The sequence below is a fragment of the Polypterus senegalus genome, chromosome 6, assembly GCF_016835505.1.
Source record: "Polypterus senegalus isolate Bchr_013 chromosome 6, ASM1683550v1, whole genome shotgun sequence".
In the NCBI taxonomy this organism is placed as follows: Eukaryota; Metazoa; Chordata; class Cladistia; order Polypteriformes; family Polypteridae; genus Polypterus; species Polypterus senegalus.
Genome location: NC_053159.1, coordinates 73,221,763 through 73,248,623, shown reverse-complemented (window position 1 = coordinate 73,248,623; position 26,861 = coordinate 73,221,763). Strand labels below are relative to the sequence as shown.

The 26,861-nt window shown below is 37.2% G+C and overlaps 1 protein-coding gene across 1 annotated transcript in view; it reads right to left on the bottom strand.

Moving 5' to 3' along the window:
- Positions 1-26,861, bottom strand: part of vps8 (VPS8 subunit of CORVET complex) — a 740,642-nt gene that overhangs the window by 243,337 nt on the left and 470,444 nt on the right. The window lies entirely within an intron of this gene.

Below are 26,861 nucleotides of genomic sequence, written 5' to 3'. Positions count from 1 at the left end.
AGTTAAGCCATCTGTAAGCTTAGAGCGCCGATTCTTAAAAACGTTTATAAGGAACATTAAAATATCTTCGTAGTACATGTTTAATTATTCTATCCTTCACGACACTCCCAGTGAAGAATATAGATTATTTAAATGAAGTTAGTTTTATCAAGTTTTATCTTTATAATATAATAAACATATTTTGCTGCATTTCACCTTAAAAATGATATCGTCATCATATGTAAATACGCGCTTTATAAAGTGGCTCAGGTTGTGCGATATTATAACTGTAGCACAAGTTTACAGTGAGGTAATTCTACTTATAAGTACAGATAGTTCTACAAGGAGCAATTGATTGAGTGCATTTATAGTTCTTGGGATGAAACTGTTTCTGAACCGCGAGGTCCGTACAGGAAATGCTTTGAAACGTTTTGTCGTGGCTGAGGTAGCGTGTACTTGAAGCAGTATACCGATAATTCTCTTTCTGATCAGCTGCTGCTGTGATTCACACTCAGGTACAGTGATATAAATACTCCGAATGGTGCAGTGAGAGTAATATGGAAAAAGATGATCCGCTGTGGCAACTCCTAACGGGAGCAGCTGAAAGAAGAAGGTGCAGTGAGAGTAACAATGCTAAAGCAGTTATGGTATTTGGAATACCATGGCTATTCCCTGGACCATTATATTGTTACAAGTTAATTACAATCAGATGCGTTACACTAATAAACAATATGCGGTTAGTTTCAGTGTATTTATAAAGCTGCGTCAGGAAAATAAGGTGTAACCACACAGGAACAGTAGCACTGCTTTGACGCTGGGTGCAGCCAGTCTGCAAAACTGAGCGGAGAACTTGCGTACGACAAGGTATGAGGTACCGTGGAAAAGTGTGTGGCTTTACGCCAAGTGTAGGTTTTATACATCGCAATTTGAATGTGGAAAAGTTCTTACGCAACATTTCTGTGCGTACGCACTGTTTATACGCGAGGCCCCTGGTCTTTTTGCATTGCTGAGTTCACCAGTGCTTGCTCTTTCTTTCTCAGGATGTACCAAACTGTAGATTTTGCCACTCGTAATATTGTAGCAATTTCTCGGATGGGTTTTTCTGTTTTTGAAGCTTTAAGGATGGCTTCCTTCACCTGCATGGAGAGTTCCTTTGACCACATGTTGTCTGTTCACAGCAAAATCTTCCACATGCAAGCACCACACCTCAAATCAACTCCAGGCCTTTTATCTGCTTAATTGATAATGACATAACGACAGACTTGCCCATACCTGCCCATGAGTCAATTGTCCAATTACTTTTGAGCCCCTGAAATGAAGGAATTGTGTTACAAAATGCTTTAGTTGCCTCACATTTTTATGCAATCTTTTTGTTCAACCCACTGAATTAAAGCTGAAAGTCTGCACTTCAACTGCATCTGAGTTGTTTCATTTAAAATTCATTGTGGTAATGTACAGAACCAAAATTAGAAAAAAGTTGTCTCTGTCCAAATATTTATGGACCTAACTGTAGCTATGAGTTCAATAGCAATTGCATTGAGCTTTAGACATTATTAGTAGTGCTGTCTGTGTTCTGGGTTACATACTAAAATAGTCAAAGTTTACATTTAGTATAAATACTAAATGCTTCTTGAGAAGTGAGGTAACTAACAAACAAATATTTGAGCAGAATGCAAACTTGGCACAATACAGTAAACAGTCTGATGAATTTATCAGAAGCTTCCTACATTCAGAAATGGTAAAACCAAAATCAAAAACTATATATAGAGCAATATATTACATTAAACAATAGAAAAATATTTGAAACTCAATGTCTACTTTTAATAAATCTGGTTTGATCTTGAGAGATCACAGATTGGAGCACTACCTCTGATTTTATCTGGAACTTTGACTAGAATCTTAACATAATTATACATAACAGAACTTGATATATAAGGTGCACACTCTTCTAATTTAGAAGAAATCTTTTATAGGATCTTGAACTTTAGAGATAATTAAGGCATGTCTATCTCGCCTGTGCAGATTGGGTCAAAATGTTGCCATTTGTATTTTATCAGAAATATTAGCTTAAGTTTCACCTTATTTACACTTTGAGGTACATATATAAAGACTAACAGTACTTCTTAAAAATGTTTCTTATTTCTTTATATTCACTGGTTTTAGTTCCAACTGCGCTGTTAATCTCTACTATTGAATTTCAGGTCATTTATACAAATTTGCTGTGTTAACGTTTTGTTGGCCTTTTCTCAAAGCGAATGCATTTTTCCTTTGTAAAAATGTTAGTAAGACCCTTGAAGATGAATTTTAGGACTGCTTATACAGTGGGCATAAACTAAGACCAAAAAAAAAAACCCCAAAGTTACACTTTTCTGGTATGCCGAGAAGCATATCGCTCCAAAAACACTCGAGCAACCTTTGCCCACCCATAGCTGTGAGTTAATGGATTGATGAGATATCAATATTCACAAAAAGAGAAATAAACACTTTATAACCACATATTTTTATTAACTTCAAAAAATAAAAAAATAACACTTATTCATTCAGTTTAAGTATTGTGTGCTATTATGTACTAGAGTAAAATAAAATAACATTACATAGGTAAATGAAAGAGCAGTATCAAATATGGATCTGGGCTGTGTGACGGTTTTAATAGTGATTTATTTTTATTATAATTAATAACAATCTAAATCAATGTTACATTTTTTTATTCTAAAAATATCCCCTTATTGTAGTACTGTATGTCTCAAAATAACAACTTTTACATAAACATGTTTTATATATATATATATATATATATATATATATATATATATATATATATACATATATATATATATATATATATATACACACACACACACTATAGTCATTTTTATTATGCTGCTTCTTATTCTTTTAGTATTTGGTCTGCATAGTTCTTTCTAACTCAGGTAACTACTTATCTTCTCTGCCAATTAAACAATACTGTAAAATATAATTTCACTCGTGGATTGGAAGGATTACCAAACTTCCATTATTTTTTGGGCTCTGAGTCATAGTGAGGTTTCCAAAATTTCACCCCCAGTTATTAAACCTTTCTTTCTGTAACAATTCATTACTTCAAGATTCTCCTAGGGACATGAGGTGTCATTTCATGAATCAACAGTGAAAGATAACGAGACCCTATAACTTTAGCTATCACAGGCACTGACACTCTTTGATTTACTACAAAGTGGTAGAATGTTGTTCTGTCACCAATAGTGTTGAATGGAAAAATTTGCCATAGCATTTTTCACAGTCAATATGCTGTGCTTACCAGTGATCTGGTTTGCACAATATTTTCCTGGAAATTTACCATGTGGCCTGCTTAGATGAACCAACGTGACATCACAGTTACAGAAGCCACATGCAGAATTTTTCAGCATTGTAAGATCACTGCCAAAATGCTTTGTGAATGTGTAATGTCACAACCTGATCAGCTGGTCCAGATTTATAACGTGCATGAGTTAAAAAAAATATATAAAAATGCTCTATTTACCCTTGAGGGGTACAGTACATTAGCTGGCCATAGTGAAAATATAAGGAGTACTGCCTCCAAATGTTTAACACGGATCCCTGCCTTTGCTTTTCTTTGGTTGTGTCAGACTGGTGCCCACTGCACTTACTGAAGCCTTATAAAGAGTCAGGTTATCATTAATACAAAAAGAAATTAATGTATTCTTAAAATTATTCCTTGTTTTTTGACTCTTTATTTTAAGGAGTGTCTCTTTGTATCCTATCCCATATCTCTTTGTATCCTATCCCATATCATAACTATTTCTATTTTGAAAAGACACTGTATGAATCACTATTTTTTTTTCTTCAGTGAATTATACTAGCAAGGCAACTCTTTATTAAACAGTTATCCAATATACATACCTATATATATACATTACAATAAAGTTATCTATGAAAACATTCTATTTCTAGTAAACTGCATGAATACAGAGCATTTGGATCACTCTTTCTCCCATTGGTTTCATTGTAGAGCTGACTCCACAGCAGTCAGCTAACAAGCAATTTTCCAGCTGGTCACACAAGCAAAAGGGAGTCATCATGTGAACACACTGAGCATAATATATCTAGCACAGCTGGATAGAGGGCAGAAAAAGCAATTAAGCAGCAGGACTGCCACATTTAATTTTGTTGCTGTTATTTTCTCTGAAAAATTCATGTGAACGTGCATGTGGAGAAGGCAGCAGCTTAAGGGCAACATCTAATTTATAAGACAAGGAGTGATAAGGCAACTCCATTGAGTTGCCAGAGTCTGTATGAGAAAGTCATATGTGTACCAATTTTCATGGAACCCTTGATAACTGCAGAGGTATTAATGAAGCAAAAACTAAATCCTACATTTCAAAGTCGACCATGAGGATTTTGATTTCAGTAAACTAGCTTGATTCAGTGTTCATTATCCTTTCAGAGGTTAATTGTGCTTAGAAGAGACCAATAGAGTATGAAGCTTGCATTAATCACTGAAGTAAATTATTACATTTTTATACATACAGTAGATACTAGCTAATGTCTGCATTTTTTTCATCATTAGTCTACACGAAGTGCTATTAAGATGATTAAACATCTTTCTCTCACTATAAAAACGGGGTAAGCTTAAACTCAATTGAACTGACAGGAGGAAACACTGGTGCTGAATGCATAGGGCTTTTGAATTATGTGATCAAAGCATAAAAAGAATGTAATTTATCCTCTGTTTTCTTACTATCATAAAAAAGACAGTAAACCCATTGGAATCTTCTAGATTTCAACACTAACTATATAAATTATAACAATGCAGTTTGATCTTCAACTAAGTCACATTATTCGACAATTCTACTTGAACTAACACTATGTAGTAATTAGAAAAACATATGAAATGGCTATAAATAATCTCGAAAGTGTTATTTGTAAACATGAAAACAAGCACCTAGAAGCTGCCTTCATCATAGTGGGGAATATAAAAAATTACAAAAGGTATGTGCTTTAACAAAAACTGAAATGTGCAAATGCCCAAAAAAAACAAACTAAAATGCCTGAACTACGACACTGCAATGATATTCAACTTAAGCATCTATGAAAGCAACTAAAAGCTCATTTTGTCAGCTCTAGTAAAGGGTTATAAAACTCACTCCATTCACTTAGGAATAACACAAAAATGAATTGGCACAGGGAAAACTAAAAGGCATGAAAAACAAAAAAACATTTTTAGGATAAGGGGAGGTGTTCCTTGAATATGGACTGGAGCCCTGTTCATGGGTTTTTCCTGCCATACGGCTGATGATTGTTGAGATAACCACTAACTGCCCCACAATCTTGTCCTGAAGAAGGAGGTTATGATAGTGGACGGATGCAATGGATACCAGATAAGAGTTTCCTATAGAAGTTTCTGCAGTCCTTAAAGGGTCTGGTCTCTTAAGTAGCCATCACTCCTCTCTATCTTAAAAGGGCAACACAAAGGAACACTTGTTCTCTAACATATGGGCAGGAGATGACTGACTTTCTGCTTGTCCTTTTTGTCTTTATTATTATGTGGGAAGTGTGGTGTCAAGTTCTTTAGTTGCCTCTTCAAACCTTCTCTGTCTTAGTAAAAAGGTGCACAGACCATGTCGTGTGTGTTGCTGAACTATTAGCATCTTGTGGGAACTTGCTCTAGGACAGCACATATGCCATGCACGGTTCCATCACTCAGCCCCTCCAAAATCCCCATTTTTCAATACAAACAAGCAAAGTTACTCTAGCACTGCTAGTGAGGGTCTCTCTCTCTCTTTTCATTTGGTTTTCCTTAGGACTATTCTTTGCTCTTAGCTATCATGGTGGTACCCATGTGTCTTGGTAACCTCATTCCACTCTGGTGCCCCATCATTACCATAACCATGGACTTGAAATATTTGACTCTGTTCAACACCATTTAGAGCTGTACATTATACATTCCTTAGGGAATATCACAAATGGTAAAGACAGGCAACACACTCTAATCAATGGAAATTCTAAATAACTGAGGCCCTCAACACAGCTGTCTCAGTCCTGGCTGTACTGCAAAGAAAGGAACAATCACAACACTAAATACCCTGATACAACAACATTAAATGATGATCAGCAACATCACTAATAAAGTGGAATAGTGCAAAAATGAAACTTGAATTTTACAAAGACTAAAGGATTTATTGTGAACATCAGGGGTTATTACACAGAACTATATCCAGTTCATAATTGTGTTGAAACTGTTGGCCTAAAGAACTGGTTTGGCCCCAATATGATCTTATTTTGAAAAGGAATTACATCATTAAAAAGGCTGCTGACAGCAGAGCAAAAGTGTATAAAAAGTTAATATGTGCATTATAAAAATTATAGTAGTATGCTTAAATATACTGTAATGAGATACAAAAAACACTTTCCCAAAATGTGAAAACCATCTACTATTGACTGTAGGATGCAATGTAAATGCTGGAATCTAAATAAAACATGATGACATTTGGTTGGTCTCGTCCGTTTCGGGAGATGGATGTCTGAAGCGGAGCTCTGTTGCAGCGGCTTTATTTTTTCTCATATTTCTTATTATCCCGAGGTATCCTGTATTTACCTAATTGTTTTATCTTGGTAGAGTAATATATTTTGCTCTACTTTCCCCTATTGTATTATTAATAAGTAGCCTTTGTCAGAATGCCTAATCTCACAGACTTACCACTGTTTATAAAGTATTATAGTATAACTTATCCCCACCTTCCCTTCTATAACTATAACCTCAGGCAATAAGGTGTAGTAATAAGACAAGCAGGAGTTAAGTTACACATAAAATAATGTATTAATGATAATATTTTTAAATAATAACAATATGCAAAGTACATTTGAAAACTGGCAACCATACAACCTGATTAAATGGTGATGTGTAGTTCAGGCGGCACACAGACTTGTTTGTTACCTAAAATGTCTCTAGTTAAGGCATCATTGGTGCTCAGCTTTCTTCAGAACAGGCCGCAAGCCTGGTCAATATAGATTCTGAGCTATGCTCTTTATTGTGTTGTTTTTATCATCAGAGGTTAGTATGAGATGCTTCTTATAACATCTTAACACCTACCACCCTCCAAGACCATATGTTAAGGTAACCTGGCTTCCTTGAGGGGGTTGAAAGACTTTAGCAGAGAAATACTCGCCGAACTGGTTTATGGCACATCCCCCCAATCTCTGTTGTAAAATTCAAAGAGATTCATTCCTGAGGGGGGTTGGAGGTTGTAAACATGAATACATCTCACTAATGTAACACTAAATTACATTGCTTTGCCTAAATTATCAAATAAAGACATACAAAATATTTATCAAGTTATATGCACAATCTCACATCACAACACTAACCAAAGGGGTCTCTACTACAGTATATAAACATGAGTAACAAGAAAGGGGGTCAGAAAGAAATGGAAAAGAAACCTAAAACTACACCCAAGCCTAGACAGATGTCAGGCCCAACTGCAAGTACAAGGTATGGCCTTTCAGAGACTGACCTGGAAGAAGCAAGCGAAAGCGCAGACACCCCAGGACCCTGTTCCACTACATTGTCTCCAGTTGAGAGCAAAAATGGGAGTGAAGGTGCAAGTGATGCAGGTCACGATAGCTCGCCGATTCCAGAACATCACTTGAAACTAGAGATGGCCTTGCAGTTCATGCATTCACCTACTCCTCGCAAGCCAGAAGCATCGGCTGTAACAAGGGTTGCCACTTCACCTGCGGAGCACGTAAGCCGAAACGATTTGTCCGAACTGAAGGAAATGATCACAACATTGGCCACGGCCATAAATGAGCTCAGTAAAGACATTCAGAAAGACATTCAGAAAAATGTGAAGAAAGAAATAAGTGGCTTGCTCAAGACAATCGAGAGGATAAACAAGAAGCTGTGGCTGGAGCTGCAAGAGATGCGGCAGGAATATAAAGACTTGGAAAAGTGCATATATAATCGTTTTGATGCATGCCGAGAAAAATTGAGGAACACATTCAGGAAAATGCATCTAAACTGAGAGAACTTGCCGATCAGCTGGAAAACGTTAAGCAGACATTCACGGCTCGAATTGAAACAGTAGAACAATTGGTATCTAACGCCAATGGAAAAGCTACAGCTGTGAATTCCAAATGCAAAACACTCGGAGACAGACTTGTGGCTCTAGAAGATGGATGCAGAAGGAATAATATTAGAATCGAAGGTCTACCTGAGAATCATGAAAGTCCAAACCCAGTGAAATTCGTAGCTGAACTATTCTTAAAAATAATTGGAGAGGACTTTAAATCAGATATCGAGATAGCGGAAGCTTATCACATACGTGGATCAAATACCTCTAAGCCTAGGACTTTAATTGCCCGCTTAGAGAGATTACGGTTTAAGCTTAATGTAATGGCACTTCTCAGACACAAACAAGAGATTATATTTGAAAATAACCACATTCGTATTTTCCCTGATTTCTCACCCTCAACTGCTTTCTACAACATTAAACAGCGGTTACGGAAAGCCGATATCAGATACAGCCTCTTGTATCCTGCCAAACTGAAAGTGGATATTCAAGACAAACATTACATCTATTCCTCTAAGGAAGAAGCAGAAAAGGAGTTAAGAAAGCTGAACCCGACGCTTTTTGAAAATACGAAAGTGAGCCACATCCTGTCATAGTGTGGCAAGAAGGTATTACCTGCTGTCTGATCTGCTTGCAATGATACAGGTACCATAATTATACATCCTTTTTTCTTCTCGGCCACTGTTTATGTTTTAATTACAATAGAAATTAAAGTAGTTTTTTTTTTTTTTTAAAACTATTCTAAAGGAGACTGTTTAACATAATACCCTTGGTTTATTGTTATTGTTATTATTTTAGGGTTTACTATGATTATCCAGGGCCACTTTTTAACACCATTCCCTGGGTTTACTGTCTCAATATGTCAAGACTGATGAGGATATTTTATGCTTATAGTATTTAGACTTTATCGGCAATAGATATCTCTACATTTTAATCCTCAAATGCTGCTGCTTTGGGGCTTGTTTTGTTTTAGACGTGCTCTGTCTCTAGGTATGTCAGAGGACTGGGACTTTGTGAAGTGGGGTCTAGCCTCACATGGGAAGGCAAAATGGGGGATGGGGAGAGAAAAAGAGCAAGCTAAATCTAATCTAGCCTTTTAATTGTTATATTTATAACTTCCAACGTAACAATAGGCTGCATGGCAATAACTCGTGGGAAAACTGGAAATTAAGGTTAAAGCTGTCTCACTTCCAGTTAAGACTACAAAATGACATCAAAAATTCAGAATAAATTTCTCTATGATGGGACAGTTAACTTTGTGAGCTGGAATGCTAAAGGCCTGAATCACGAATTAAAGAGAAAGAAAGTATTCTCTCACATAACAGGTCTAAACGCTAAAATAGTATTTTTACAGGAGACCCACTTATTAAGCAAAGATCAGTTCCAGCTGCAAAAAGACTGGACATTGATTCCAGCTTTACAATGAAAACTAGAGGTGTGGGAATTCTTATGCAAAAGCAGTTTCATTTGCAGTATCAAATGTAGTATCTGATCCTGAAGGGAGATATGTGATTGTCATGGGCAACTTATTTAACTGTAAAGTAATTTCGATAAATGTTTATGCACCCAATGCCGAAGATAGGGAATTCAGGTAAAATGTATTTGCATCTATTCCCAATGTGAACACTCATAAAATTATAATGGCCGGGGACTTTAATTGTGTTTTAAATCCACTCTTAGATAAGTCTCCTGTCACGGGGGGAATGACATCTAACACTGCAAAGACAATTACACAGTTTTTAACTGACCACAACTTATCAGACCCCTGGAAATTTCTAAACCCAAAAATAAGAACATATTCCTTCTACTCACCAGTGCATCATTTCTACACAAGAATTGATTATTTCTTTATTGATAATAATTTCTTGCCTGTGATTAAATCTTGCAAGTACGACGCAATTGTTATTTCTGACCATTCCCCTCTTATCTTGGAGCAGAAATCAATAGGCCCCACATACTCATCTCACAGTTGGCGTCTTAACCCACTTCTATTAGCAGATGAGAACTGTACAGAATTTATATTGAAACAAATCAGTTTCTTTCTAGAGACAAATACATCCACAGAGGACTCTGAAGGAATAGATAGATAGATAGATAGATAGATAGATAGATAGATAGATAGATAGATAGATAGATAGATAGATAGATAGATAGATAGATAGATAGATAGATAGATAGATAGATAGATAGATAGATAGATAGATAGATAGATAGATACTTTATTAATCCCAAGGGGAAATTCACATAATCCAGCAGCAGTATACTGATACAAAGAAACAATATTAAATTAAATAGTAATAAAAATGAAAAGAATTAAAATAAAATTAATGTTCGCATTTACTCCCCCGGGTGGAATTGAAGAGTCATGAACATGGAGAGAAAGCTAATAAGCTCTTAGCTCAACAAATCCACAGGCAAGAAGTTCGCAACACAATCCTAGCAATCACCAACACGAACAGAGATAAAATCATTGATGATAAAAATATAATGCACACATTCAAAGACTACTATAAATCCTTATACTCTACTGAACTCAAAGAAGACAACACACAAACTAATGTATTTCTGAATACATTACAGATCCCACAAATAGATACTTTTATTGCAGAGGAATTGCACAAACCTCTGGCGCTATCAGAATTACTAGATGCTATAAAGTCACTTTAGAGCGGGAAACCAGCAGGCCCTGATGGCTACCCTGTCGAATTTTATAAGAAATTCTCCACTCAGCTAGCGCCCCTTTTCTTAGCAATATTTACAGATGCTAGAGACAATCAAATTCTTCCTCAAACTTTTCGCCAAGCATTAATCACCATCTTTCCTAAACAAAACAAGGACTTATTACAATGTGCATCATACAGACCAATTTCACTTCTGAATAATAATGTTAAGATACTCTCAAAAGTCCTAGCTGGAAGGATGGAGAAAGCGTTGCCTTCGGTAATATCACAAGATCAAACTGGATTTATTAAAGGCTGACACTTAGCTTACAATTTCCGATGCCTGTTTAATGTAATATATTCACCTGCAAAGTCAAGCACCCCGAAGATGATATTATCGTTGGATGCAGAAAAAGCATTTGATATGATTGAATGAAACTACCTTTTCACTACATTAGAGAAATTTGGGTTTGGCCTGAATATTTGTGCATGGATCAAACTTTATATACCAATTCAGAAGCTTCAGATGGTATTAACAACATTTGCTCAGACTATTTTAAACTAGAAAGTGGTACCAGACAAGGATGTCCCTTGTCACCACTGCTATTTGCAATCGCCATTGAGCCACTGGCAGTTCACTGTTGAAATGCTTATCAGGCAAAGGGGATTATCAAAGGAGGACTGGAACAGAAAATTTCTCTATATGTAGATGATATGGTTTTGTATATATCAGACTCACAAAATACTGTGCCTGCAGTCTTAACAGCACTCACAGAATTTCAAAAGATCTCTGGTCTCAGAACTAATTTGAATAAAAGTGTGCTCCAGTGAATTTCCAGTGAATTTCCAGTGAATTCTCAAGCATTCAATATTAGATTGGGCACCTTCCCTTTTATTATTGCAGATCACTTTAAATACCTAGGAGTAAATTTCACAAGTAAACATAAAGCTCTTTATCAACAAAATTTCGCCGTCTGTATGAAAAAAATTAAGCAAGACTTGCATAGATGGTCAACCCTTCATCTCACTCTAGCTGGAAGAATTAACGTTGTTAAGATGAATATCCTTCCAAAGCTTCTCTTTTTATTTCAAAACATTCCAATATACTGTACATCAATAAATCATTCTTTAAGCAATTAGATTCAACCATAACTTTATTTATTTGGAACTTAAAACAAATGTATCCAAACAGCAACTCTACAAAGACCTAAGACAGAAGGTGGCATGGCTCTACCTAACTTTCAGGTTTATTACTGGGCAGCAAACATACAAGCTATAAAAACCTGGACAGAAATAGATGAACATACACAGGCTTGGTAGAAATAAAATCCTGCAGTACTTCTCTATATTCCCTGCTTTCCCCAATAAATGCAAGTTATCACCAATATACTAATTACCCAATTGTGCTTCACTCACTTAGAATATGGAACCAATGTAGAAAGCATTTTAAGATGGAGAATCTTTTAGCTCTGGCACCTCTGCATGAGAACCACCTTTTCCAAACCTCGCAAACTTATGCAGTTTTTAATATTTGGAAAACATTTGGGATTAAATTGCTTAGAGATCTTTATATAGAGAACATCTTTGCATCCTATGAAAAATTACATTCCAAATTTAATTTTCCAGCAACACATTTCTTTCATTATCTTCAAATTAGAAATTTTGTCAAACAGAACCTGCCCGATTTTCCCCATCTCCCACCTTCCTCTATGCTGGAAAAAATATCACTCAGCGAAGACTCAGATAGCATTTCTGCAATACAGTGATCCCTCGCTACATCGCGCTTCGACTTTCGCTGCTTCGCTCTATCGTGGATTTTAAATGTAAGCATATCTAAATATATATCACAGATTTTTTCTCTGGTTCGTGGATTTCTGCGGACAATGGGTCTTTTAATTTATGGTACATGCTTCTTCAGTTTGTTTGCCCAGTTGATTTCATACAAGGGACGCTATTGGCGGATGGCTTAGAAGCTACCCAATCAGAGCATGTATTACATATTAACTAAAACTCCTCAATGATATAAGATATGCTTCCCGCGCGGTGCTTGATTGTTTGCTTTTCTCTCTGCTGTTTGCTTAGAAGATACGGACGCTCCTCTAAAAAATGCCACCTTATCGTGGTGCTATACTTAAAACCACGTATTGATTTTTTGATTGTTTGCTTTTATCTCGCTCTCTCTCTCTGACATTCTCTGCTCCTGACGGTGCTCCTTTGAAGAGAAGATATGTTTGCATTCTTTTAATTGTGAGAAAGAACTGTCATCTCTGTCTTGTCCTGGAGCACAGTTTAAACTTTTGACTAAAGGGTGTTATTTCATGTCTAGAGGGCTCTAATAATGTTAACAGTGTGGGAGAGGTTATAAGGGCTTAAAATATATAAAAATAACCATACAAACATATGGTTTCTACTTCGCGGATTTTCATCTATCGAAGAGGGATTACTGTATATAAAATTATTTTATAGTCCCTCCTGTTTCAAAGATCCAAGAGGACAATGGGAAAAGGATTTTCATTCAACATATCAGAAAAGGAGTGGAAGGTAGCAATGCAGAGAATTCATTCAAGCTCCATATGTGCAAAGCATAAAATCATTCAACTCAAAATTATATATTGAGCACATCTGTCTCGCTTGAAATTGTCCAAAATGTTTCCAGGGCAAGATCCAACCTGTGAATGCTGCAATCAAGCTCCAGCCTCACTGGGTCACATGTTTTGGGCCTGAACCAAATTAACATCATTCTGGTCAAAACTTTTTAAGTGCCTTTCAGATAGCCTTGGTTTCACAATCCCTCCTAATCCACTAACAGCTGTGTTTGGTGTTCTTCCAGATGGTCTTAAAGTGGAGAAGGACAAACAAACTGTGATCGCCTTAACTACACTATTGGCAAGTAGACTTATCTTGCTCAACTGGAAGAATCCTAACTCTACTCTTTTAAGTCAGTGGGTAACTGATGTTTTATATTATTTGAAAAAATCAAATTCTCACTTAAAGGATCTGTGCAGAACTTTTTCCTTACCTGGCAGGATCTAATCAATAATATTTTAGAATAAGCTTTTAAAGCACTGAGGAAGTAGATTCTCTCCCCGTTTCTTTTTCTTCTCTATTTATCTTTATCCACCTAATAAACTCATCAATTTATTTACTATTTTTAAGTTTTAGTCCATTGGCCATGCTCTCTTTGTAAAAACTGTTATATCTGTATGGAATCTATACTAATTAAAGGCAAAGCCCTCACTGACTGACTGATTGACTGACTCATCACTAATTCTCCAACTTCCCGTGTAGGTAGAAGGCTGAAATTTGGCAGGCTCATTCCTTACAGCTTCCTTACAAACGTTAAGCAGGTTTCATTTCGAAATTCTACACGTAACGGTCATAACGGTCGACAACGTCCGCCATGTCAAACTTTCTTATTTATGGCCCCATCTTCGTGAAATTTGGTAGGCGACTTCCCTGCGCTAACCGAAACCGATGTACGTACTAATTTCGGTGGTATGACGACCACTGTCGGCCGCCATATTGAACTTTCCAACGGTCTTTGTTACTTATGGGCCCATCTTCAAGAAATTTGGTACGCAGGTTCCCAACGCTAACTGAATCCTACTTACATACATATATACGTCCATAGCCTGCAGCTCAGACGCCGTTGGTTCCCCGATCCCAATGCCTCCCACATTGTTGGGTGCCTGCCTATATAAGGCCGTCCGTCGCTCCAGTCTCTTCATTCCCTTCCTTGCTTCGCCACGGGATTCACGTCTCCCTGCTGATAACTGCAGCCTTTTTATTTAGTTCATGGCTTCTCCGCTGTTTGATTGTTCGTTTATTACGATTATAGTTATTGTGAAAGTATTTTAGACTTTCACTTTACATTACATTGTTCAGGTACCCATTTCCTTTATCGTTCCAACCGTACCCCCATTAACATGTCTATCGAGGTGATCACCATCGATCAAAGAACTGTCACTTACCAAGTGGTTTCCATGCCCGGAGATGGCACCTGCCTTTTCCATTCTCTGTGTTACATATTGCACGGCCATATCAGGCTGACTCTTGATATCCGGAGCAACATTGTGTCTTATGTATTGAATGACTGGGACAGGTTCAAGGTGTGGACTGATGACGGTACAGGAGATAATTATACTACACGGGAGCACTAGAAGAGTGAAATGCTTAAGCCCTTCACCTATGGTTCTGCATGTGAGTTGATGGCTGCCGCTGAATTGTTCGGTTGTCATTTTCAAGTGTACCGAAATGGCCAAATATTTTACACCTTTCGACATCTGCCAATGCCTCTTAAACATCTTAGATTCAAAGGTGACGATTTCAGTAGTAGACACTTTGATGTATATGAATGTTTAAACTCTCAAAAGCTGGATGTGAAGTTATTGATGAAACCGGTTGTATGCTTACAATGCTTGACAGATGCCGAATGTCACTTCAACACAACAAGTCCTGCAAATACAGTCATAACTGAAACAAACCATAAAACTCAAACCGATTATGACAGCAGCAATCCAAGCTGTGAGATTTGAGACAAGATTACTTTTCCCATGGCCAAGTGTATGTTGCATGCTCAAGAGTAAGCTCAGCGCACAGCTTGGTCATATTACAACTGGAGGGCCGAACTGACAACGTGGTATACAAAGGGATCCTTAACAAATAATTATTGCTATATTTTCTCTCAGTTTAAAAAGGTTTACTTTTCTTCTTAATAAAAATTTTAAGGCAGTACTTCGCCACTGCGAAGCACGGGTATTTTGCTAGTGAGTACAATAAAATCAATAAAATTATAAAAAAAAAAATCAAAAAAAAAAAACCAGAAAAAAAAAACACATGATGACATTTGATTAATGTGAAGGAAAAAAATCTCTGTTCTATTTTAATATAATGTTTTAAAATCGTGAAAGGTCATTCCTCGCCAACTTGCTCCCTGTATTGTTGTGTCTGGGGTCTGTTGACCACAAAAATGTTACAGGTAACGGTTCTGGCCATCCCTCACACTTCCAACCCATTTCTGTACCACACATAAAACCTGCTGACATGTCCCATGAGCCACGTCTATGGACTTTATGTTAAATTTAAAATATAACATGAAAAAGAAAGGAAGAAAAACATTGCATAAATCAAACAAAAAAAAATACCAATGAAACAACACTGATGACTCGGTTATATCTTATTCATTAAATGAGAATCATGCACTGCTTTTTACTGTAGCTTTACAATTGCTTTTGATTCCAAATGGCTTCAGCTAAAAGTATTATTTTCTTTTAAATATATAAACACAGTCAACTCTAGATTAGGTATAATTTAGCAGCACGACCACTTGAGCAGTAATGAACATAACGTCTAAATCAGGCAGGGAAATTAAATATTACATACACCAACAGATTTAAGTAGGTACAGATTAAAGTACACACCACAAACCTGAATAAATGTTTAAAGAGAGGCTTTGGATTGAAGAGGCTGGCTGGGTTCCAACAGTTTCTAATCTCTCCAAAATTACACAGTGTAAGCACCAAAAACGGACTTTCTGGGGCATTGAAATCAGGGTTTGGGAGGCTAAGCACAAAATGTGCATGATTTAGTGAAGCAATTAGTATTTTTAATAACATTTAATTAGTCTGTCTACAATTGGGCATGGTTTTATTTTCTTAACCATATACTAATCCTCCTAACCCCAATGTTTAATGTGAGTCACTTTTGAACGTAAGCCCAAAATTCCACTCAATGCAGACTCCTAAGTACTTTTGGGAGAAGAGGCTGGAACATTATCATGATACTAGATTAAGTACAAGACAGTCAAGACAGAAATAAAAATGGGTAGAGAAAATTTAACAAGAAATAGAAACAAAGTAGATTTAGCTTCTTAAATAACCAGTTTTGATTACTGGCATGAAAGTAATGTTGTATGAGTGGAGTTAACAGTATGTTCCAACATGACTAATAAAAGTTACTATTAAGTGCACTACTTCTCTCTCTCTCTATATATATATATATATATATATATATATATATATATATATATATATATATATATATATATATATATATATATATATATAAGAATCTTGTTAAGAGTATATAACAAACCTTCAGTCTGAATGAGACAATACCTCTACAAAGGTTGTTTGCAAGAGGCTTCCATAGTTGAGTTCATTTTCTCTACTAGAAAAGAAGTACTGGCCAGCAGTGGGAGGGTATAATTTTCCTTTTTCCAAGCATTAGCAATTTCCATCACACAAAGATTTTTGAGCCAGTTAGGACTGTTTAACGACTGTGAGACACCGGATAAATATGAGCTTTGATGTCTTATTCAGCAGGCTATATCCTTCCTTTAAGTTTGCATCTTTTAACCAGCATTTGTTTCACTTTTCATAAGAACAGTGAAGGAACGGAGAACAAATCATTGGTGTAGTGTCTGAGTCATTCTGAATATGTTCTATAATTGTATAATTAATTTTTTTAAATCATAATATTTATATGATTTCTTATAGCTTTTCCTACAAATATTGCAATTTTCACAATTACAGTTTTAAGATTTTTATTTGAAGAGGACATGATGGGAAGGGTAGATTCTGCTAAAGACTAAAGGGTCAAGCCTAAAGGAATACAATTATACAGCAGAAGGGAATACCAATAGTTACAATAAAACTGTTGCACTGTTCCCATAAGTATTCTGAAGCGAGTATATTAAATGCTAAAAGCACAGTAAACTATAGTAAACCGTTTTGTAACAAGATAGGCCAAAGGAAAAATGACTTAAACTTCTGCTTTTATGCATATCTGAAAGTATGTAAAACATACAGCAACTGCCGAATAGGGTTAACTTTTAGTTTCAGATAAAGGGGGCTACAAAAAAAACAAAAAAAATTTCCAAATTCTTTTCTAATTAACCTTTACACATTTGCCTAATTGGTTGCTATACCCTTAAGGGGAAAAATAATGATGGGTGTTCTGTAACATTTTCAGATGACGCGTCAAAGGAAAAGTTACAATTGGACGATTTTAGTGCATAGCCATGGTGTAGAGAGAAAAACTGATCAATAATTATTTCTAAATACTGTTTTTTCAAAGACATGTCTCTAAAATGATATTTAACAGCAAAATGTGTCCACAACAACAAGGTCACATTGCAGAATACAATTTGTTATGTAGCTTTTTTAAATTGATATCAACCCTCCACATATTTCAATAGTGGATGAAAAGGAAAAGACATTCCATTTCCAGATTCCAGAGTGCTGTAACGCCTCATATTTGATTCACTGAATTCCTTTAGTCAAAAAAAAAAAAAAAGTTATATATATAATCTCTAAATGGAGTATATAGTGCTAGATTATTTTATACACTACTAGGGGGCTCCTCCCCCTGCTCACTTCGTTTGCCCACCCCCGGGTTTGGTTTACCGAATTTAGAATTTCAAGAGATTGTTATTTTCATGGGAATTGTTACATATGCATTATTTTCACTTTTACTTTAAAACTTTTGTAAAATCAATACTTGTCCTTTATTTCCAGCTCCGGGCGTGGTTACAACTATTTCTTGCAGGATAACGCTGCTTGCGTTGTGAAGGGGGTGCGGCTGAACGCATGCTAAGGAGAAGCAGTTGATCATCTGATGGCTTGTTGCTGCTGGCGAGCTGCCTCTTCTGTTTGTTGCGCTGCCTGATCATTTCAAAGCCTGTACATTAGCTGTCCTGTTGCCACTTTGCATCTCTGCTGCTCGTGTTGTGAATCGGGGGTTGGGGTTGGGTGGCTGAACGCATGCAAGGAAAGCAGTCGGATCATCTGCTGGCTTTGTTTTTTTAATATATGGCCAAAAGTACTGTATGCGAACGGAGTTCAAGTGTTTCAGCCATACCCATTGCTAACAGGTGCATAAAATCAAGCACATGCAATATCTATTAACACACACAGCCAGCAGAATGTGTCATACAGGAGAGTTCAGTGATTTTAGACATGGCACTGTTATAGGATGCCACCATTACCACAAATCAGAAATTTCTGCTCTGCTAGGTCTGCCCTGGTCAACTGTAAGTGTTATTACTGTGTAGTGGAAGCATCTTGGAGCAACAGCAGCTCAGCCACAAAGTTATAGACCAAGTGTTGTGGAAAAAAGCTTCCGCTTTTTCTAAAAAAGTCCTTCACTGAGGCCAGATGAGAAAATAGAACAATTCTTTATTTGCACACAGATATCCATAAATGTCTCAGTCCATAGAGTGAGTAATTAATTAAACAATTTGTCTTCTTTTATAATTTTCTATTACCTATATTTTGCATTGTCCAAGTTTTAATATGTAGAACTCTGTCATCTTAACCAATCAACGACAACCAGCAGTAATTTTGTGTACGTATCAACTCTTCCATTACTCTGAACTCCGCTTTGTACTTATAATCACTCCATCAGTATGTGCAATGCCAAGCATCGGTTATAGTAATGTAAAGCACACTTTCCCTTTGTTTCTGGAGTAATGGAAATGTAGTCATTAGAGTGATGAGTTATATTTCATTATCTGGCAATCTGATGGACGAATCTGAGTTTGGCAGATGTCAGGAAATACTAACTTCTGGACTGCGAGGTGCCTACTCTAAAATTTAGTGGTGGAGGGATAATGGACTGTTGTTGTTTTACAGGGTGTGAGCTAGACCCTTTGATTCCAGTGAAGGGTGCTGTTAATTTTATGGCACAAAATGACATTTTAGACAATTGTGCACTTCCAACTTTGTGGCAAAAGTCTAGGAAAGGCCCTTTACTGTTACAGCAGGAATATGCCCATGTACACAAGGCCAGGTACATTGAAACATGGAGAAATGCAAATGGCCTGCACGGAGTCCTGATCTCAACACTACTGAATAGCTGTTGGATGATCTGGAATGCTGATTTGAGAGCCAGGTGTTCTTGTAGAAAATCAGTACTTGACCTCACACATGCTCTATTGGCAGAATATGCACACACACAGGCACATTCTTAAATCTTGGGGAAAAACTTCCCAGGAAGGTGGATGGTATTATAGCTGCAAAGGTGGGGTGGTGGTGTTTGGGCTTCTACATATTAATGCCCATGGTTTTGGAATCTGATGTCCAACAAGCTCATACTTTTGGCCATACAGTACATTTGCTTCCTCCAACCTGTACTCTTGAATGGAAAAGCTACATGCAGTATGCACACATTTTCCAAAATAGAATAAATTGGATATACAAGATACCGCATCAGCTGCTGTTCCTATTGGTGGTGATACACCAATGCATCCATCATACTGAAGTGATCAAGATCAGCGTGTAAACAGATTCTTGCATACGGACACAAGCTGAATTTTCAAGCTTAAGTCAGAAGCAACTTTCTTATTACTCAACTAACTGCTGCACAACTGCTAGACATATCTGTACATAGATGGGAAGTTTCATAATTTATGTGGTGCATTATCTGTAGGACATTTTCTGCTTATAGCTTCTAGGATGCCTTTTCATAATAAGGAATAACAAAGGTCTAATACATCTCAAATGTTGTAGTGTCATGTGACTAAGCCACAATTTGCATGTCTGATATCCAAAACAACATTTTACAATAAAATACTGGCAGTAAAATGCCTAACTATATGCAGTCTATTCAAAATATACACCATATTCACATCATCTTGGTTAGAGCATGTTGCGCCAACATCTTTCTATAAAAAAGCAACCTGTTATCATTATAAATAGGCTATACAGCTAATATTCTGTTCTGCTGACTTACCAAGCTGGCAGTTTTAAAAGGCATGATTATCTGTCATTATTGCTTACTCATATTAACCAACTAGGCCTTCTGATACTGGCCCACCACCCATCTCACTCCTGTTCTCTGGAACTTTCTAACTAAGTCTGTTTGGAAACATCTACTGCAGACAAATTTAAATAAAGAAGCCAACTTTTTCTCTCTTGTACTATAATCTACTCTTAACTATATTATTTACTTTGACTCCTCTTCGAAAACTGCATTGACGTAATTTCTTACTGTTAAAATAATTCCTTGTAACCATCAGTTCATCTTTATTAAATTACACATACTTTCAGTATACATAAATAATTTACTAGACGATCTTAAAATTTTCCTGTTATCGTGCAAGTGATTTGTGATGATATACTGTATAAGTAGGTTGATTATTTTCCTTCTTCTTCAGTATTTGATTTCCATGGCCGTGTCTATATCTTGAAATCAGTGGCTTCTAGGAATTCCACTGTTCATTGTAGTTCATCAGAGGGCCCCGATATCTTGGTAAAGTGGCTGATGCCCTCTAGCAGAAAAATTATTTTTTATTGTCTGCAGATGTGGGAAGATTTGGAGTATGTGCACAGGGGTCTGTTCCTCTGAGTCATAATCACACCTTGCCAGATTTCTGAGATCTAGCCTCTGAGATCTTGAGGTGTTTTATTGAGGCAGCAGTGTCCAGTTTCAAGATGCCTCCCCCTGGTTAGCATACTGAGGTGGTCCTGCTGTGGTACCCAGTGTTGTAATAAAGCACTCTGCTTTTTGCTTCCGTTTTAGAAGAGTATATTTTTTTCACCATTTAAGGTATAGATCCATGACTGGGGATGTTATGCTCCTGTTTTGGCCAGTTGGTCTGCTCCTTTATTGCCAGGAATACCAACATGAACTAGTATCCACTGAATTGTAACCCTAATGTTTTCAGAAAGAGTGCTGAACTGTTGTGTGAGTTGCCTGGTGGATAAGTCAATGGGGCTGGACACAATTGATTAAAGGGCTGACAGGGAGTCAGGAAAGAGTATAATAGTTCTATTGGTTCATCTACCTGGTGCTCTACTGCAAATTTTTGGGGCATGTAGTTTCACTCTGTATTTGGAGCTTAGATCACCAACAGGGAGGGAGAGGAAGGTAATCTTCTGTTCTGTTTGAAAAGCACATGTAGACGTCACTTCCTTAATTCTTGATGGCATTTTCAGCTAAGCGGTCTGTTAAAATATGTATCCAGATTCTGCTGGAATAGTGATCTTGGATCATTTCTAGTTTGAGTGCCCACTAAAATGTTGGCTGCTGTGCACTTTTGGCACCTAGTCTTGGAACATCAGTGCAGACTTCTGGGAAGCACTTGCTAGATGTCCAAGTACAGTGTTAATGCCTCACACTTTTTTGGGTTAGGTTCCAAGATGTCTCCATATTTTCTTTGAAGGCATTTGAGCTGATACTTATTGCAGTTTACATTTTAAACTTGTTATAATTGAATTTTTTTACCAATCCAATGTAGACTGCAATATTGGTCAGAGAATGTAATGTTACTAAAGAAAATATACTGATTAGTAGCATCACCGTGAAGCATGGCAGCAGATCCACATGGCCCAGAAAGACCTTTCAGAAATCTGCACCACCAACTCAAACAGTAAATCACAAGGAATTTGTAAAATTTAATTGGTTATAAATGAGCAGCTTGTTTTAAGTCAGTTGTCACTCAAACTGGATCTGTTTAACTATTCAAGACACAGACTACTTGGGAATACATTTGTTTCATCCTGAACATGGTAATGGTGAGGATAATCTGTGTCTGGTTTAGCTGCAATCCCTCCTTATAGCACAGTACTTCGGAAGCATTTCCTGCTTTTTACAAAGTTTGACAATTCAATTGATCAGATGTTAATATTATTATAAAGGGCATTTAAGTAATATACCATATATTTATAAAGCTTTCTTAAATGAATTCTTATTTTAAACATAAATTGTTAGAAATATATAAGTAATAATGAAAAGCTTTAAATATATAAATTGCTCTCTCTTCCATTTATTGCTTTGGAACTACATCAGTTAGCATTATGCTATATAAGTACATCTCTCTACTTTCTGTTATCATATGTTAAAAATATGAGGAACAGAAATTTTTTGGTAGCACTAATGCTTTTACCTTCATTTTTCAATATTCTACATCATAATAATATACAATGGTGTGAAAAATTATTTGCCCCCTTCCTGATTTCTTATTCTTTTGCATGTTCGTCACACAAAATGTTTCTGATCATCAAACACATTTAACCATTAGTCAAATATAACACAAGTAAACACAAAATGCAGTTTTTAAAGGATGGTTTTTATTATTTAGGGAGAAAAAAAAACTAAACGTACATGGCCCTGTGTGAAAAAGTAATTGCCCCCTGAACCTAATAACTGGTTGGGCCACCCTTAGCAGCAATAACTGCAATCAAGCGTTTGCGATAACTTGCAATGAGTCTTTTACAGCGCTCTGGAGGAATTTTGGCCCACTCATCTTTGCAGAATTGTTGTAATTCAGCTTTATTTGAGGGTTTTCTAGCATGAACCGCCTTTTTAAGGTCATGCCATAGCATCTCAATTGGATTCAGGTCAGGACTTTGACTAGGCCACTCGAAAGTCTTCATTTTGTTTTCTTCAGCCATTCAGAGGTGGATTTGCTGGTGTGTTTTGGGTCATTGTCCTGTTGCAGCACCCAAGATCGCTTCAGCTTGAGTTGACGAACAGATGGCCGGACATTCTCCTTCAGGATTTTTTGGTAGACAGTAGAATTCATGGTTCCATCTATCACAGCAAGCCTTCCAGGTCCTGAAGCAGCAAAACAACCCCAGACCATCACACTACCACCACCATATTTTACTGTTGGCATGATGTTCTTTTTCTGAAATGCTGTGTTCCTTTTACGCCAGATGTAACGGACATTTGCCTTCCAAAAAGTTCAACTTTTGTCTCATCAGTCCACATGGTATTTTCCCAAAAGTCTTGGCAATCATTGAGATGTTTCTTAGCAAAATTGAGACGAGCCCTAATGTTCTTTTTGCTTAACAGTGGTTTGTGTCTTGGAAATCTGCCATGCAGGCCGTTTTTGCCCAGTCTCTTTCTTATCGTGGAGTCGTGAACACTGACCTTAATTGAGGCAAGTGAGGCCTGCAGTTCTTTAGACGTTGTCCTGGGGTCTTTGTGACATCTCAGATAAGTCGTCTCTGCGCTCTTGGGGTAATTTTGGTCGGCCGGCCACTCCTGGGAAGGTTCACCACTGTTCCATGTTTTTGCCATTTGTGGATAATGGCTCTCACTGTGGTTAAGCTGGAGTCCCAAAGCTTTAGAAATGGCTTTATAACCTTTACCAGACTGATAGATCTCAATTACTTCTGTTCTCATTTGTTCCTGAATTTCTTTGGATCTTGGCATGATGTCTAGCTTTTGAGGTGCTTTTGGTCTACTTCTCTGTGACAGGCAGCTCCTATTTAAGTGATTTCTTGATTGAAACAGGTGTGGCAGTAATCAGGCCTGGGGGGGGCTACGGAAATTAAACTCAGGTGTGATACACCACAGTTAGGTTATTTTTTAACAAGGGGCAATTACTTTTTCACACAGGGCCATGTAGGTTTGGATTTTTTTTCTCCCTAAATAATAAAAACCATCATTTAACAATTGCATTTTCTGTTTACTTGTGTTATATTTGACTAATGGTTAAATGTACATGCAGAAGAATAAGAAATCAGGAAGGGGGCAAATAGTTTTTCACACCACTGTATTTTAACTAGCAGAATACCCACGATTCGCAGCGGAGAAGTAGTGTGTTAAAGAAGTTATGAAAAAGAAAAGGAAAAATTTTAAAAATAACGTAACGTGATTGTTAATATAATTGTTTTGTCATTGATGAGTGTTGCTGTCATATCTATATATATCTATACTAATAAATGGCAAAACCCTCACTGACTGACTCATCACTAATTCTCCAACTTCCCGTGTAGGTAGAAGGCTGAAATTTGGCAGGCTTATTCCTTACAGCTTACTTACAAAAGTTAAGCAGGTTTCATTTAGAAATTCTACACGTAACGGTCGACAACATACGCCATGTTGAACTTTCTTATTTATGGCCCCATCTTCACGAAATTTGGTAGGCGGCTTCCCTGCGCTAACCGAAACCGATGTACGTACTTATTTCAATGGTATGACGCCACTGTCGGCAGCCATATTGAACTTTCCAACGTCACTAATTTTCCAACTTCCCGTGTAGGTAGAAGGCTGAAATTTGGCAGGCTCATTCCTTACAGTTTACTTACAAAAGTTAAGCAGGTTTCATTTCGAAATTCAACGCGTAACGGTAATAATGGTCAACAACGTCCGCCATGTTGAACTTTCTTATTTATGGCCCCATCTTCACGAAATTTGGTAGGCGGCTTCCCTGCGCTAACCGAAACCAATGCACGTACTTTTTTCAGTGGTATGACGCCAATGTCAGCCGCCATATTGAATTTTCCAACGTCACTAGTTCTCCAACTTCCCATGTAGGTAGAAGGCTGAAATTTGGTACTTATTTCGGTGATATGATGCCACTGTCGGCCGCCATATTGAACTTTTCAACAGTCTTTGTTACTTATGGGCCCATCTTCAAGAAATTTGGTACGTGGGTTCCCAACGCTAACTGAATCCTACTTACGTACATATATACGTACATAGCCTGCAGCTCAGTCACTGTGTGAGGCGGCATTGGGTCCCCCATCCCAACACCTCCCACATTGTTGGCTGCCTTCCTATATAAGGCCGTCCATCTCTCCAGTCTCTACATTCCCTTCCTTGTTTCACCACGGGATTCACGTCTCCCTGCTGATAACTACAGCCTTTTTATTTAATCCACGGCTTCTCCGCTGTTTTATTGTTCATTTATTACGATTATAGTTATTGTGTGGGTATTTTAGACTTACTTTACATTGTTCAGATACCCATTTCCTTTATCATTCCAACCGTACCCGCATTTACATGTCTATCGAGATGATCACAATCGATCAAACAACTGTCACTTACCGAGTGGTTTCCATGCCTGGAGATGGCACCTACCTTTTCCATTCTCTTTGGTACATATTTCACGGCCATATCAGGCTCGCTCTTGATATCCGGAGGAACATTGTGTCTTATGTATTGAATGACTGGGACAGGTTCAAGGTGTGTACTGATGGTACAGGAGATAATTATACTACACAGGAGCACTATAAGAGTGAAATGCTTAAGCCCTTCACCTATGCATCTGCATGTCAGTTGATGGCTGCCGTTGAATTGTTCGGTTATCGCTTTCAAGTGTATCGAAATGGCCAAATATTTTACACCTTTGGACAACCGCCAATGCCTCTTAAACATCTTAGATTCACAGGTAACACTTTCAGTAGTGGACACTTTGATGTTTATAAATGTTTAAACTCTCAAAAGCTGGATGTGAAGTTATCGATGAAACTGATTGTATACTTACAACGCTTGACAGATGCTGAATGTCACTTCAACACAAGTCCTACAAATACTGTCATAATTAAAACAAACCATGAACTCAAACCGATTATGATAGCAGGAATCCAAGCTGTGAGATCTGAAACAAGATTACTGTTCACATGGCCAGCTGTACGTTGCATGCTCAAGAGTAAGCTCAACACACAGTATGGTCATATTACAACCGGAGGGCCGAACTCAAAATGTAGTATACAAAGAGATCTTAAATAATTATTGGTATATTTTCCCTCAGTTTAAAAAGGTTTAATTTTCTACTTAATAAAACATTTAGGGCAGTACTTCGCCGCTACGAAGCGCGGGTATTTTGCTAGTGTATATATATATATATATATAATTTTCATTTGGGTCTTGATCTTTGTTTGTCAGCGAATGAATTATAAGAAGCACTAGATGGCAATAGAGAGACAGCTAAAACATAGGCATTGCATTAAGAATCTCCTCCAGGCCTATACTACTGAAGACTGTAGTACTCCAGTCACACCTCAAAACGCAGACATTCCAGCTAAACAAATTGTTGTGCTTTAAATTAACTAAAGAGATCTTCATTTAGATCTTGATCTTTGTCCGCGAATTCCATGCATGCGTAGACCACCTTCCAGTTTAGTACGTTGTTGTTACTCACGGATGTCAACGATGTGCCAGAATAACGAAAGGTGTAGTGGACAGTGTTACGCTGATTAGCTCCTGAGGCCTGGTTAGAGAATGAGATTGCCGAAGATAAAAGGTACGTGCCTATGTAACAGATGAATGAAAGAAAGACAGTGGGTAAAATGAATGACAACGTAACAGCATGTTCTGGAAATTATTATTGTTACGTTGTAGCCGGCGAGTGCTGCGCATCTCACAGTTGTACATGCTCACATGTCAGTGAAGTGATCTCTACTTATGCTTTAAAGAGCCT